Source organism: Phoxinus phoxinus (genome assembly GCF_949152265.1).
Source record: "Phoxinus phoxinus genome assembly, chromosome: 5".
NCBI classification, from domain to species: Eukaryota; Metazoa; Chordata; class Actinopteri; order Cypriniformes; family Leuciscidae; genus Phoxinus; species Phoxinus phoxinus.
The window spans coordinates 43,430,828-43,443,126 of NC_136880.1; the positions used below are offsets into that span (position 1 = coordinate 43,430,828).

Sequence of the window (12,299 nt, forward strand, 5' to 3'; positions counted from 1 at the left end):
TTAAATAATTTTAGTGCTTCAACTTTATTGCCAAGGCAGCATTTGTAATTTTCATTTAGTTTAAGTTTTTCAACTAATATTTGAATTTTACTTTATTTTATTTTACGTTTTTTATTATATATACTGTGTGTATACTAACTAAAACCACTTCAAAATAACCTTGTAATACATTATATTTTTGTTAGAGACTCCAGGATGATTTTCTACACTATTGAGTTGGATTTATTCTAATACATTTTTATTGTTGGATTTATTTAGTTATATTTTAGTATATATATATATATATTTTTTTTTTTTTATCAGGTCTATGTAGTTTTTATTAATCTTTTTTTTTTAAATGTAGTGCTTCAACTTTATTGCCAAGGCAGCATTTGTAATTTTCATTTAGTTTAAGTTTTTCAACTAATATTTGAATTTTACTTTATTTTATTTTACGTTTTTTATTATATATACTGTGTGTATACTAACTAAAACCACTTCAAAATAACCTTGTAATACATTATATTTTTGTTAGAGACTCCAGGATGATTTTCTACACTATTGAGTTGGATTTATTCTAATACATTTTTATTGTTGGATTTATTTAGTTATATTTTAGTATATATATATATATATATATTTTTTTTTTTATCAGGTCTATGTAGTTTTTATTAATCTTTTTTTTTTTAAATGTAGTGCTTCAACTTTATTGCCAAGGCAGCATTTGTAATTTTCATTTAGTTTAAAGTTTTTCAACTAATATTTGTATTTTGATTTATAAACTTGAAATAAAGTAAAAAAATATATATAATAATAATATATATAATTTTTTATTTTGGTGCTTCAAGTAAAAAAAAAAAAAGAAAGAAAAAGAAAGAAAGAAATGTTTCCTTTGGTAAATATTTTATAATATTTCAGGAAGCATTTATTCAGTTGTCACATGTTTAGTCTGTTTTGGTTTCGTTTTCACTGCGTGTTGTTCTCGTTTGTCCTGCCCGAGTTCTTAGTTAGTTTCCTTGGTTGTTAATTAGTGTCACGCACCTGTTCCTGTTCCTGTTCCTGTTCCCTCTGATGACTCCTCGTCAGTATTGAAGACCTCAGCTCTGTCTGTTTCCTCGTCAGGGTTAAACGTGGTTGTGTTTATTGATTCCTCCTGTGATCTCCTGGGTTTTCTGTGTGGATTAAATAAAGACTGTTTTAATCATTTTAAACTCGACACATCAACCAACCGGGACATCAAGTAACAATAAAAATAAAAAGTGGTTATAGTTTTAGTTAAAGTCCCCCTGTAGTTAATAATTTTATCTCTTAAAACTCATCTATGATCATCAAAATGTTAATATTTAAACGTTTTTTTCCTTAAAATATCTTGAATGCAGCTCAACACCCTTGCCTCATTTAGTATGCACAGTTCTATGAATATGCAAATGAGCCCCGCCTCCACTCACTCACTCAGAGATCCACTGGTTGACGATCACACATTGATTTGATTGGTTACACAGTTCTATGAATATGCAAATGAGCCCCGCCTCCACTCACTCACTCAGAGATCCACTGGTTGACGATCACACGTTGATCTGATTGGTTACACAGTTCTATGAATATGCAAATGAGCCCCGCCTCCACTCACTCACTCACTCAGCTCAGAGATCCACTGGTTGACGATCACACGTTGATCTGATTGGTTACACGGTTCTATGAATATGCAAATGAGCCCCGCCTCCACTCACTCACTCAGAGATCCACTGGTTGACGATCACACGTTGATCTGATTGGTTACAAGGTAGTGTGTGACGTCAGAAACACCAGCGATTTCAGTGTTTTTGAGAATGTCTTTGGTTCACTGCAGTTTTAAGCATAAAATACTCAGCATTGCTGTCGACTTATGAACTTACACATGCTTTGTCTTATTAAAAAACACCACATAGACACATAAACAACATTAAAAGATGTTGACGGGGCTAATTTGCATATTCATATAACCTCGTATACTAAATGAGGCAAGGGTGTCGAGTTACATTCAAGATATTTTTTTAAAGGGGTCATGACATGGTTTTTTATTTTTTATTATTATGTTCCCTTAGGTGCAATTATAGTATTACTATAGTTTTTTTTACAAAAAACTTTTAAAATGTAGTGATTTATGACCTTATCCCACCGTGTTTCTCATCCTCTGATTCAAACAGTCTGTTTTGGGGGTGTTTCCCCTTTAAGAGTTCAGTGTTAACGCCCACTGTTATGATTGGCTAACGTCAGTGCCTATGCATCAATTATTAACGCCCCCAGCCAGAAGGTTTGCGGATTCGGCGCAACTGTTTAATAGCGGGTGATGCATGCGAAGCGATGGCTCTTGCAATGATAAAACCTTATTATGTTTGAGCCAGAATCAGAGGAAAATGAACCATCACCACAACAACGAAGACTGGATCAGCTCGTGTCCACATGGAAAGTGAAACTATTTTGAATTAATAAAAAAAAAATAACCCGAGACACTTGAAAACGGATTATTGTTGCATAATTATCCTATAGCTTAATTTGCTAACAGTTTAACATTATTTAACTAATTCCAATGAAATGATAGGGTGTACCACGGACAAAAATGCGCACAGACAAGCCATATTTGAAGATGCAGCATTGATAAAGGCAACATTTTCTATCACATGTAGGCCTACTAGAAAGGCGACATATTTTCAAGATTCTCTTATACAAATGTGTTTATATTAGCCATGGTAAAAAGTAAGTTTGCGTCATCGTTATTGAGCCCAGAATAGTCGGCACGGACTTATCTTTGAGCAACAGTTTTCTGGCAAAGCCAAGCATCATATTGGGATTTTTTCCTCAAAACAGTCATCCTTAAATGTATAGAACACTGCCGTGACTGGGACGTCCGCAAAAAATAAAGTGCATCCATTTTTCCCTGACGACTGGATCTTTCAGCGTATTTAAAAAGTAGTTTAAAGTTTTAAATACATTACAGTTTGCGTCGTCGATGTTGAGCCCAGAATAGTCGCACGGACTTATCTTTGAGCAACAGTTTTCTGGCAAAGCTCAAAACAGTCATCCTTCAAATGTATAGAACAAACGCTTAAACTAACACTGCCGTGACTGAGACGTCCGCAAAAAATAAAGTGCATCCATTTTTCCCTGACGACTGGATCTTTCAGCGTATTCAAAGATGTTGTTTGTCCACATCCAGGAACAGCAGCACATCTGCGTGGCATCGTAATTTCCCTGTACACAGACCCACTCGCTGTCCGGCGACTGAACACTTGTGAGGCGCGCAGCGCGCGGGCGCGACAGTGATACGAAATGAGCGTAGTTGTCTTGCGCTTTAAGCGTAGTTGTCTTGTGCTGGAGGCGGTCTATATGCAAACGCTGGTACGTCACTTCGTACCGTGACGTCACTTCTTACCATGGATCCAGAACGAGCTGTATTTAGAGCTTGATTAAATAAATGATTCGTTTATAATGGGGAGGACGTCTTAAGCTATGAAACTTGCAGGATGTTTTAATGGTACAAAGACCTCTTATATACCAAAAGATCAAGGCAAATTTGGTTTCTCATGTCATGACCCCTTTAAGACATGAATAATTTTTAACAATTATTTTTAATTTTGTTGATCAAAGATGAGTTTTAAGGGTACAATTATTATGAGTTATGAGTTATAAGTACAATTATTGACTACAGGGGGACTTTAATATCTCGTCACACCCTAAGTAGATTAAAAATTTTATTTCAGTTAGATTTTTTACAACTTTAATTACAGTTTATTTCAATTTCTCAGTTTAACCTTTAATTTGTTTCAAGTAAAACATTTAAGTAACTTTGCAACTACATGTCAACTAACTCTAATTACAGTATTAGTAGACTGTTAAATTGGTAGAATTAGTTGACATATACTTGCAAAGTTACTTAAAATGAGTAGAATTGATATAGTGGACTATAGAACTACAGTGTAAAAATTATTGTTTGCTAAAAATAAATATAATATCAAAATAAAGTGTTACCAATGACAATAAAGAAATGTTGATTAGAGATATGCAGTATTTCCTTCAATATTGAGCATGCATAATCAATAAAAATAATTATATCCGATTCAGTAATGTAGAAATTCATCCTGTAGTCACTGACAGAAACACACCAGGTCTTTTGTGGAAATGCAAACACACGCATGCAGAGAAGTGACGCAGAGATCCTATCGTGATGTTAGTACCATGAAAATAAAGTGTTGAATGTCAGCAATAAGTGCACTTTCACACCGGCAGTGATTAATCGCGTCGTTAATGGGCTAATTAGGACAGTCGTCAACATTTGGTTAGAGTGAGATCCCTGTGCGCACGTGTTTTCATAACAGGGTTTAAACAGATTAAACGTGAATGTAAAGGATCGGCGTGTGGATTCACAGCAGCTGCAGCTCGAGCCCACCCAGGTGTTACTAACAGCCCTCATTCCACACACACACACACACACACACACACACACACACACACACACACACACCTCCAGTGACTCCCAGAAGCAGGTGCTAAAAGCCGGAGGAAGGAATTCATTCTTGAGAGTCTCGTTTTGCAGGCGAGTGTGTGTGTGTGTGAGAGAGAGAGAGAGAGAGAGTCTGAGTGTGTGAGAGAGAGAGAGAGTGAGTGACTGTGTGTGTGAGAGAGAGAGAGAAAGAGAGAGTCTGAGTGTGTGTGTGTGAGAGTTAGTAAGTGAGTGAGTGAGTGTGTGAGTGAGTGTGTGAGTGAGTGTGTGAGTGAGTGAGTGAGTGAGTGAGTGTGTGAGTGTGTGAGTGAGTGTGTGAGTGAGTGAGTGAGTGAGTGTGTGAGTGAGTGTGTGAGTGAGTGTGTGAGTGAGTGTGTGAGTGAGTGTGTGAGTGAGTGAGTGAGTGAGTGAGTGAGAGTGTGTGTGTGTGTGTGTGTGTGAGAGAGTGTGTGTGTGTGTGTGTGAGTGAGTGAGTGAGTGTGTGAGTGTGTGTGTGTGTGTGTGTGAGAGAGAGTTAGTAAGTAAGTAAGTGAGTGAGTGAGTGAGTGAGTGAGTGAGTGAGTGTGTGTGTGTGTGTGTGTGTGTGTGAGAGAGAGTTAGTAAGTAAGTGAGTGAGTGAGTGAGTGAGTGAGTGAGTGAGTGAGTGTGTGTGTGTGTGTGTGTGTGTGTGTGTGTGTGTTGATGCTTCTGTTGCACTGTTACTGTAACTGGCTCTGAATCTCACTCGGTGAATCTGAGGGGGTCGAAAACAAGCAGTTTAGTGGATCATGTATGAATGTAATAATAAATGGAATAAACTAATAAATGCAAACAGTCAGAGATTGAGTTACTCGCAGAGGATAATCATCATCGCCACGCCTATGAAGTTTAAAACACACACAAGCTTGCATGCGTGCACACACACACACACACACACACAATCATGTATATATTTAAGAAATTATATATTTATAAATATTTTAGAAATAGATTTCTTAAATATATACATGAATGTGTGTGTATTTATACATAATAATTATACACAGTACACACACATATATTATGTAAACACAAACTTTTATTTTGGATGCGATTAATCACGATTAATCTTTTGATTCCCTATAAAATATATATTTTTACGTTCATCTAAATGATCCAGTAGTTTGACAATTATACAGATTTTTTTATTTTTTTTTACATTCCACATATTTCTCGCATCAAATCACGAGCACATTCAAACTCGTTTTATTGACACACACTTTATAAATGATCAATTATTCCTCCTTATCTGAGGCCTGTGTGTGGAGGTGTGTGGTAATGCGTCTTCCTGAAGGATCTGGCCGTCCTCCACACACACCGAGAGAGCCGATGACAGCTATTGTGTCCGAGACGCGGAAAGCTTGTAAAAACACTGGTTTCCTTGGTTCTGCGGCTCGCGATGCCCGACTCTATCGCGTCCGGTCCACGCTTCCCTGTTTAACACTCACTGTGAGTTTTACTCTTTAACTCAGAGATTAGACACAGTAAAAGTTACTCGATTCTATTAATTATCCTTATGAAAACTGATTGTTCTGAGAAACACATACCTGGACCACAAAACCAGTCAGATGATGTATACATCATCTGAAAGCTGAATAAATAATCTCTCCACTGATGTGTGGTTTGTTAGGATTGGACAATATTTGGTCGAGACACAACTATTGAAAATCTGGAATCTGAGGAGCAAAAAAATGTAAACATTGAGAAAATCTCCTTTAAAGTTGTGCATTTATGTTCACGATTGTGCTGCATTCACTCACAAAAATACATGTTTTATATATTTACGGTAGGACATTTACTAAATATCTTCATGGAACATGATCTTAATATCCTCATGATTTTTGGCATAAAAGAAAAATGGATAATTTTGACCCATACAGTGTATAGTTGGATATTGCCACAGATATACCCGTGTGTCATGTGACTGGGTTTGTGGTCAGGGTCACGTATTGATATGATGTTATCTGGCTATTTACATTAGCAGTCAAAAGTTTGAGGTCGGTAAGGTTTTTAAAATGTTTGTGTCTCTTCTGCTCACCAAGGCTGCATTCATTTGATCAAAAATACAGTAAAAATTGTGTAATATTATTATAATGTAAATCATCAGTTTTCTATGTGAATATATAGTAAAGTGTAATTTATTCCTGTGATCAAAACTGAATTTATCATCATTACTCCAGTCTTCAGTGTCACATGATCCTTCAGAAATTTGCTGCTCAAGAAACGCTTATTATTATTATTATCAATATTATAATTTTTTTGGGGGGAGGGGGAAAATATTTAAAAGTAATGAACACTTTTCTTCATCAAGGATGCATTAAATTGATCAAAAGTGACATTAAAGTCTTTTGAACTTTTATATTCATCAAAGAATCCTGAATCACGGTTTCCACAGAAATATGAACTGTGTTCAACACTGATAATAATCATAAATGTTATTGAGCATCAGATCATCATATTACACTGATTTCTGGAGGATCATGTGACACTGAAGACTGGAGTAATGATGATAAATTCAGCTTTGATCACATCAGGAATAAATTACAATTTACTATATATTCACATAGAAAACTGATGATTTACATTATAATAATATTTCACAATTTATTTTTAATAAAATAAATGCAGCCTTGAAGCACTTTTAAAAAAATGATTGTTTAAAAAAGATTTTTATACAACAGGTATAATTGTGCTTCAAATAAAAAAAAGTATTTACCTACACCTTATTCTTGTTTAAAAACATTTACATAATATATATGAATATATATGGAGCGTGATAAAAAGTGACCTTAAAAAAACTGTGGCGTTAAAGGCGACGCGAGCCGAGGAACAATTTGGGCGCACCTTAATAAAAAAAGTTAGTCTGGAGCCCTGATATATATATATATATATAATGCATGTTTTGAGTAATTGTAAAACATTCACATATATCTACATCTCTAAAACTTTGCGTACTGAATTATTTTACATTCATTGAGCATTAAATCCAAGCCGTTTCTCCCGTGCTTTACATTGATCGGCTTATCAGTGAGAGTTTATGGCCAAATACCAGAGAAAAGAGATTAACATTGTGTGTTTTAATGCAAAAGTGTCCCTTCCGCATCATCTCTCACCTCCTCACACACACACACACACACACACACACACACACACACACGTCAGCGTTTCTGTGGGGCCGAGAAAGAAAATGTGTGGAAAAAAAAATCCACTTATTTTATTGCATATACCTAACTTTTTGTCATTTCCAATATATACATAAAAATAAAAAAAATTGTTATACCCGAGTTAATACTTGGGTTGAGAAATAGTAAAGCAAGACGCACTAGGTCTCTATGTGAAGCTTTTTATGATATTTATGATGATTATTTTTTTCTGTTTATATAATTTTCTCTTTTTTTTTAACTTGTATTATTATTTTATAAATTACACTGTGTATTTTCTTTTCCTATTTGTTGTAGTCTATATTTATTTAATATGTTGACACTATATATTGGATTATTGATTATGATACATGTTTTGTATTTGTATCTTACTGGCATTAAAAAATAATAATAATAACAATAATGATAAAACGCTGTGATTTCTGTGGGATTGAGAAAGAAAATGTTGTCCACTTATTTTTTAAATAGTATTTATGGAAGATGTTTTGGAATATTTTCCGTGTAAATGCTAAGGGATGAAACTTTTTCATATTTTTTTATTTTATTTATTTTAATAGACAAAGTTTACCACCAAATGTGGCCTTTATTGTTAATCATTGTTTGATTATAGGATCTCATATCGTTTCTTTTTTCGGTTTATATCATTTTCTTTCTTTCTTTTTACTTGTACAATTATTTTATAAATTTCACTGTGCATTTTCTTTTCCTATTTGTTGTAGTCTATATTTGTTTCATATTTTTACACCATGTATTATTGTCATGTTTATTATTCATATGTGACTGGCATTCAATAAAAAAAAATAAAAAAAAATGCATATTTATAAAAAACAGTTTTCCTTAATCTGTCCTTTAAATGTTGCATATGTTTTTAGGCTTGATTTGTCAGGAATATTAAACAATATCTGTGATATGTTCCTCATTTTTTTTTTTTTTTTTTTTTTTTTGGCATGAGCAGCAGATTCAGCAATAATCAGATTCAGGAATAAAATAAAAAGTGTAATAAAGCGTGGCACAGATCGCAGCATTACCTCACCAGCGGCGGGAGGATCAAAGCCGCTTTTAAATGAGGAAATCGGCCAACTAAAGTCAATTAGATTTAAAGAACTGGGACAGGGTCTCGGGCTGACCAACGGATTTTAATTTAGAAAACAAATTGGCAACCAGTTTATTATGCAACCCAACCCATCATCCACAGGAGTGAATCACGTTCCTCCGCATCTCCGGAGACGCTTTAGCTTTAGATTTATCAGTTCTGGTACAACCTGCTTCTTGTTTAGTCTCCGTCGAGCTCCCAAAGACTTGGCGTTCGCTTGCAATCGCACAAAGGGAGAAGTTGCACGAAGGTCAACTTAAAAGAGATACGCTTAGCACATCTAGATGGATGTTTTGCACAAGAATAAATGTAGATCAGACTGAAATCCTGAGGAACAATGACCCCGGTTTGCTCCGGACGGGCCCTTTCTCTGGGCGAACCCTCTGAAATTCATCAAATTGGATCAAGATGACATCAATAATAGACTCAAGCTGGAGCTCACCAAATGATCCGTGCATTGTTTTAGTTTTGTCCTCTCGATGCACATTCCGATTACGGACGCCGTCATCAAAAGCCTCGTCACAGATGTCAACACATTGGCGTCCGAAACGCTGTTTTCATTATTCCCGGGGCTTTATCGCATTACGGAGCGATCCGGGCACCACTTTTAAACCCTTTAATTGTAAATCGTTGCAAGCACATCTTAATAAAACCACAAAGTTATTTCAATTTGGCTGATTTGCAATGCATTTCAGCTCTGTATTTTTTTTATGCATGCATGTTAACTCACCTGGGAATGGAACGCGTGACCTTTGACCTGCTCGCGTCAGATGAGCTGCAAGAGGAAAACAAGAGAACGAGCGTCACTGATACTGTGTATTTCTGCCAAATCAAGCCCGAAAACACACGCAACATCATCTCAAGGATTGATAACGGTTTGAGGATATTTATTTTTATGTTACCTGGGAATCGAATGCATGCTACCAAAATAATACAATTAAAAACAGAAAATAAAATAGAAATGGAATGAAATAAAATAGAAAAAATTAAAAAATAAATACAAATATCGAATGAGGACAAACTAATCAAAATTATTAAAAAACTTTTTAAATAAATATAAAATAATTTAAATAAAATAATACTAGAATAAAATAGAAATGGAATGAAATTAAATAAAATTTAAAAAATAAAATAAAAATATAATTAAATTAAATAATAATATTGAATGCATGACGTGCAACACGAGGACAAACATCTCTGATTTCATGGAATATTTCTACCAAATCAGGCCCAAAAACACATGCAACATCTGAGAGGACTAATAACTGTTAGTCTTAACAGTTCGAATCGAATGCATGCTACCAAAATAATACAATTAAAAATAGAAAATAAAATAGAAATGGAATGAAATTAAATTAAATAGAATAAAATAAAAATAGAAAATAAAATTAAAATAGAATAAAATTAAAAAGTAGAAAACAAAAAAAATAATACAAATATCGAATGCATGGCGTGCAACATGAGGACAAACTAATCAAAATTATTAAAATAATAATTTTTCAATTAATATAAAATAATCAAAATAAAAAAATACTAAAATCAAATAGAAATGGAATGAAATTAAATTAAATATTTTTTTTTTTTAAATATAATTAAATTATAAAGTAGAGTACAAAATATTGAATGCATGACGTAAAAGATGTGCAACATGAGGACAAACATCTCTGATTTCATGGAATATTTCTACCAAATCAAGCCCAAAAACACACGCAACATCTGAGAGGACTAATAACTGTTTGTGGATATTCATTTTTATGTTACCTGGGAATCGGATGCATGCATGCTACCAAAAATAACAACATTTAAATAATACTAAAATTAAATTTAAAGTTGAATAAAATATAAATGGGATAAAATATAAATAGAATCAAATGAAAAAGTAGCAGAAAAAAATAGGAAGTAAATAAAGTTATAAAATAAAAATAGAAAATAAAAGAAGAAAATAAAAGAATAGGCCACTAAAACAAAATAAAAATAGAATTAAATTAAAAAGTAGAATACAATAATAATATTGAATGCATGATGTGCAACATGAGGACAAACATCTCTGATTTCATGGAATATTTCTACCAAATCAGGCCCAAAAACACATGCTACATCTAAAGGACTGATAACGGTTTAAATTAATCTATGATTGATTTGTTGAATCTGCTGCTCATGCCAAGATTATTATTTTTAATTAATAAAATATTACAGATGTTGTTTAATATTCCCACCAAAACAAGCCCAAACCCATATGCAACATTTAAAGGACAGATAACTGTTTAAGGATAACTATTTGTATAATGTTGCCTGGAGATACATGACCTTTGACCTGCTCGTGCAAGATGAGCAACATGAGGACGGTACATCAAAGATTTAATGTAGCCTAATATTCCTACCAAATCAAGGCCAAAAAACACAACATTTAAAGTGCAGATAACGGTTTAAGGATATTTATTTTTATAATGTTACCTGGGAATGGAATGCATGACCCTTGACCTTGCTTGTGCAAGATGAGCAACATCAAAGATCTCATGTAATATTCCTTCCAAATCAAGGCCAAAAAACACAACATTTAAAGGTCAAAGGTATTAATGTAGGATTTCATTAACCATAAAAACCCTGTGATCTTGTCGTTGCTCGAGCTCTGATGGGTAAATATGTATATATAATTATTTATTTTTTAAACACGTCACAGATTTTGTGTAAAACTTGCATCAAATCAAGCAAAAAAACATATTGGCTATGGGACCCACATTCGTCCATGGTTATTAAGCAACGACCCCAAATGTTTAGTAACTGGAACTAAGCGAATTTATTTATATCTCAGAAATGGTTGACACACACAACAAGTACGGTCCCACTTAACATAAACATACACATAAATTGTAAGAATGTCACTAACAAAAGGTAAATAATTAATTCTACCCCCATTCATACTAGTCATTCATAATAATATAAAGTTAGTAAGTTGGCATGAGCCACCGTAGTCATCAAAAATATGGAAAAAAATAGCACAAAATAAAACCGTGGTAGCCGGCCTATATTGGGATAAGATTATGGAAACTAGTTACCGTGGTAAATACACAATTACTAACATGAATTGTTAATAAAACATATGAAAACGGCTCTTGATGAAAGGAAAACACATCATACCTGCATCTTCCCAGCTAACACACGATGTACTAAATACTTTTTGGTAATTTCATGATTTACTAATTGACAACGTAACTACGACGTTTACGTAATGCGCGCCTCCGCATTTGATTTTCGCGGGCAACCGAAGAGTGCGCGCGCCGAGCACAGAGTAACGTCTGACAGGACGCGGAAGTTCGTTTTGCTGAGGTGAGAGACTTTTTATTTCCTTTTAAGTTGCGAAAATAAAGTAAGAATAATGGCACTGATAGCCTGACAACATTTCATGATCTGAGCGCAGAAACGGAATCAGTATAACGCTGTTTTCTCCGGCACGCGACAGAAGAGTCAACAGCGTTCAGTGCGTCTTTCAAAATAAAGGTCTCACGTCAGAAAAACCTCTCTTGAAGGATAGTTCACTTAAAGGAGAACTCCAGCGCAAAATGAACCT

The 12,299-nt window shown here is 34.2% G+C and overlaps 1 long non-coding RNA gene across 1 annotated transcript; it reads right to left on the reverse strand.

The window, feature by feature from the left end:
* Positions 1-868: 868 nt before the first annotated feature.
* Positions 869-12,002, reverse strand: LOC306998710. The gene is made up of 4 exons (XR_013797645.1): positions 11,870-12,002; positions 9,462-9,506; positions 9,174-9,345; positions 869-1,151 (listed from the first exon to the last, which is right to left on the reverse strand). It is a non-coding gene; the product is annotated as an uncharacterized lncRNA (long non-coding RNA).
* Positions 12,003-12,299: the final 297 nt, after the last annotated feature.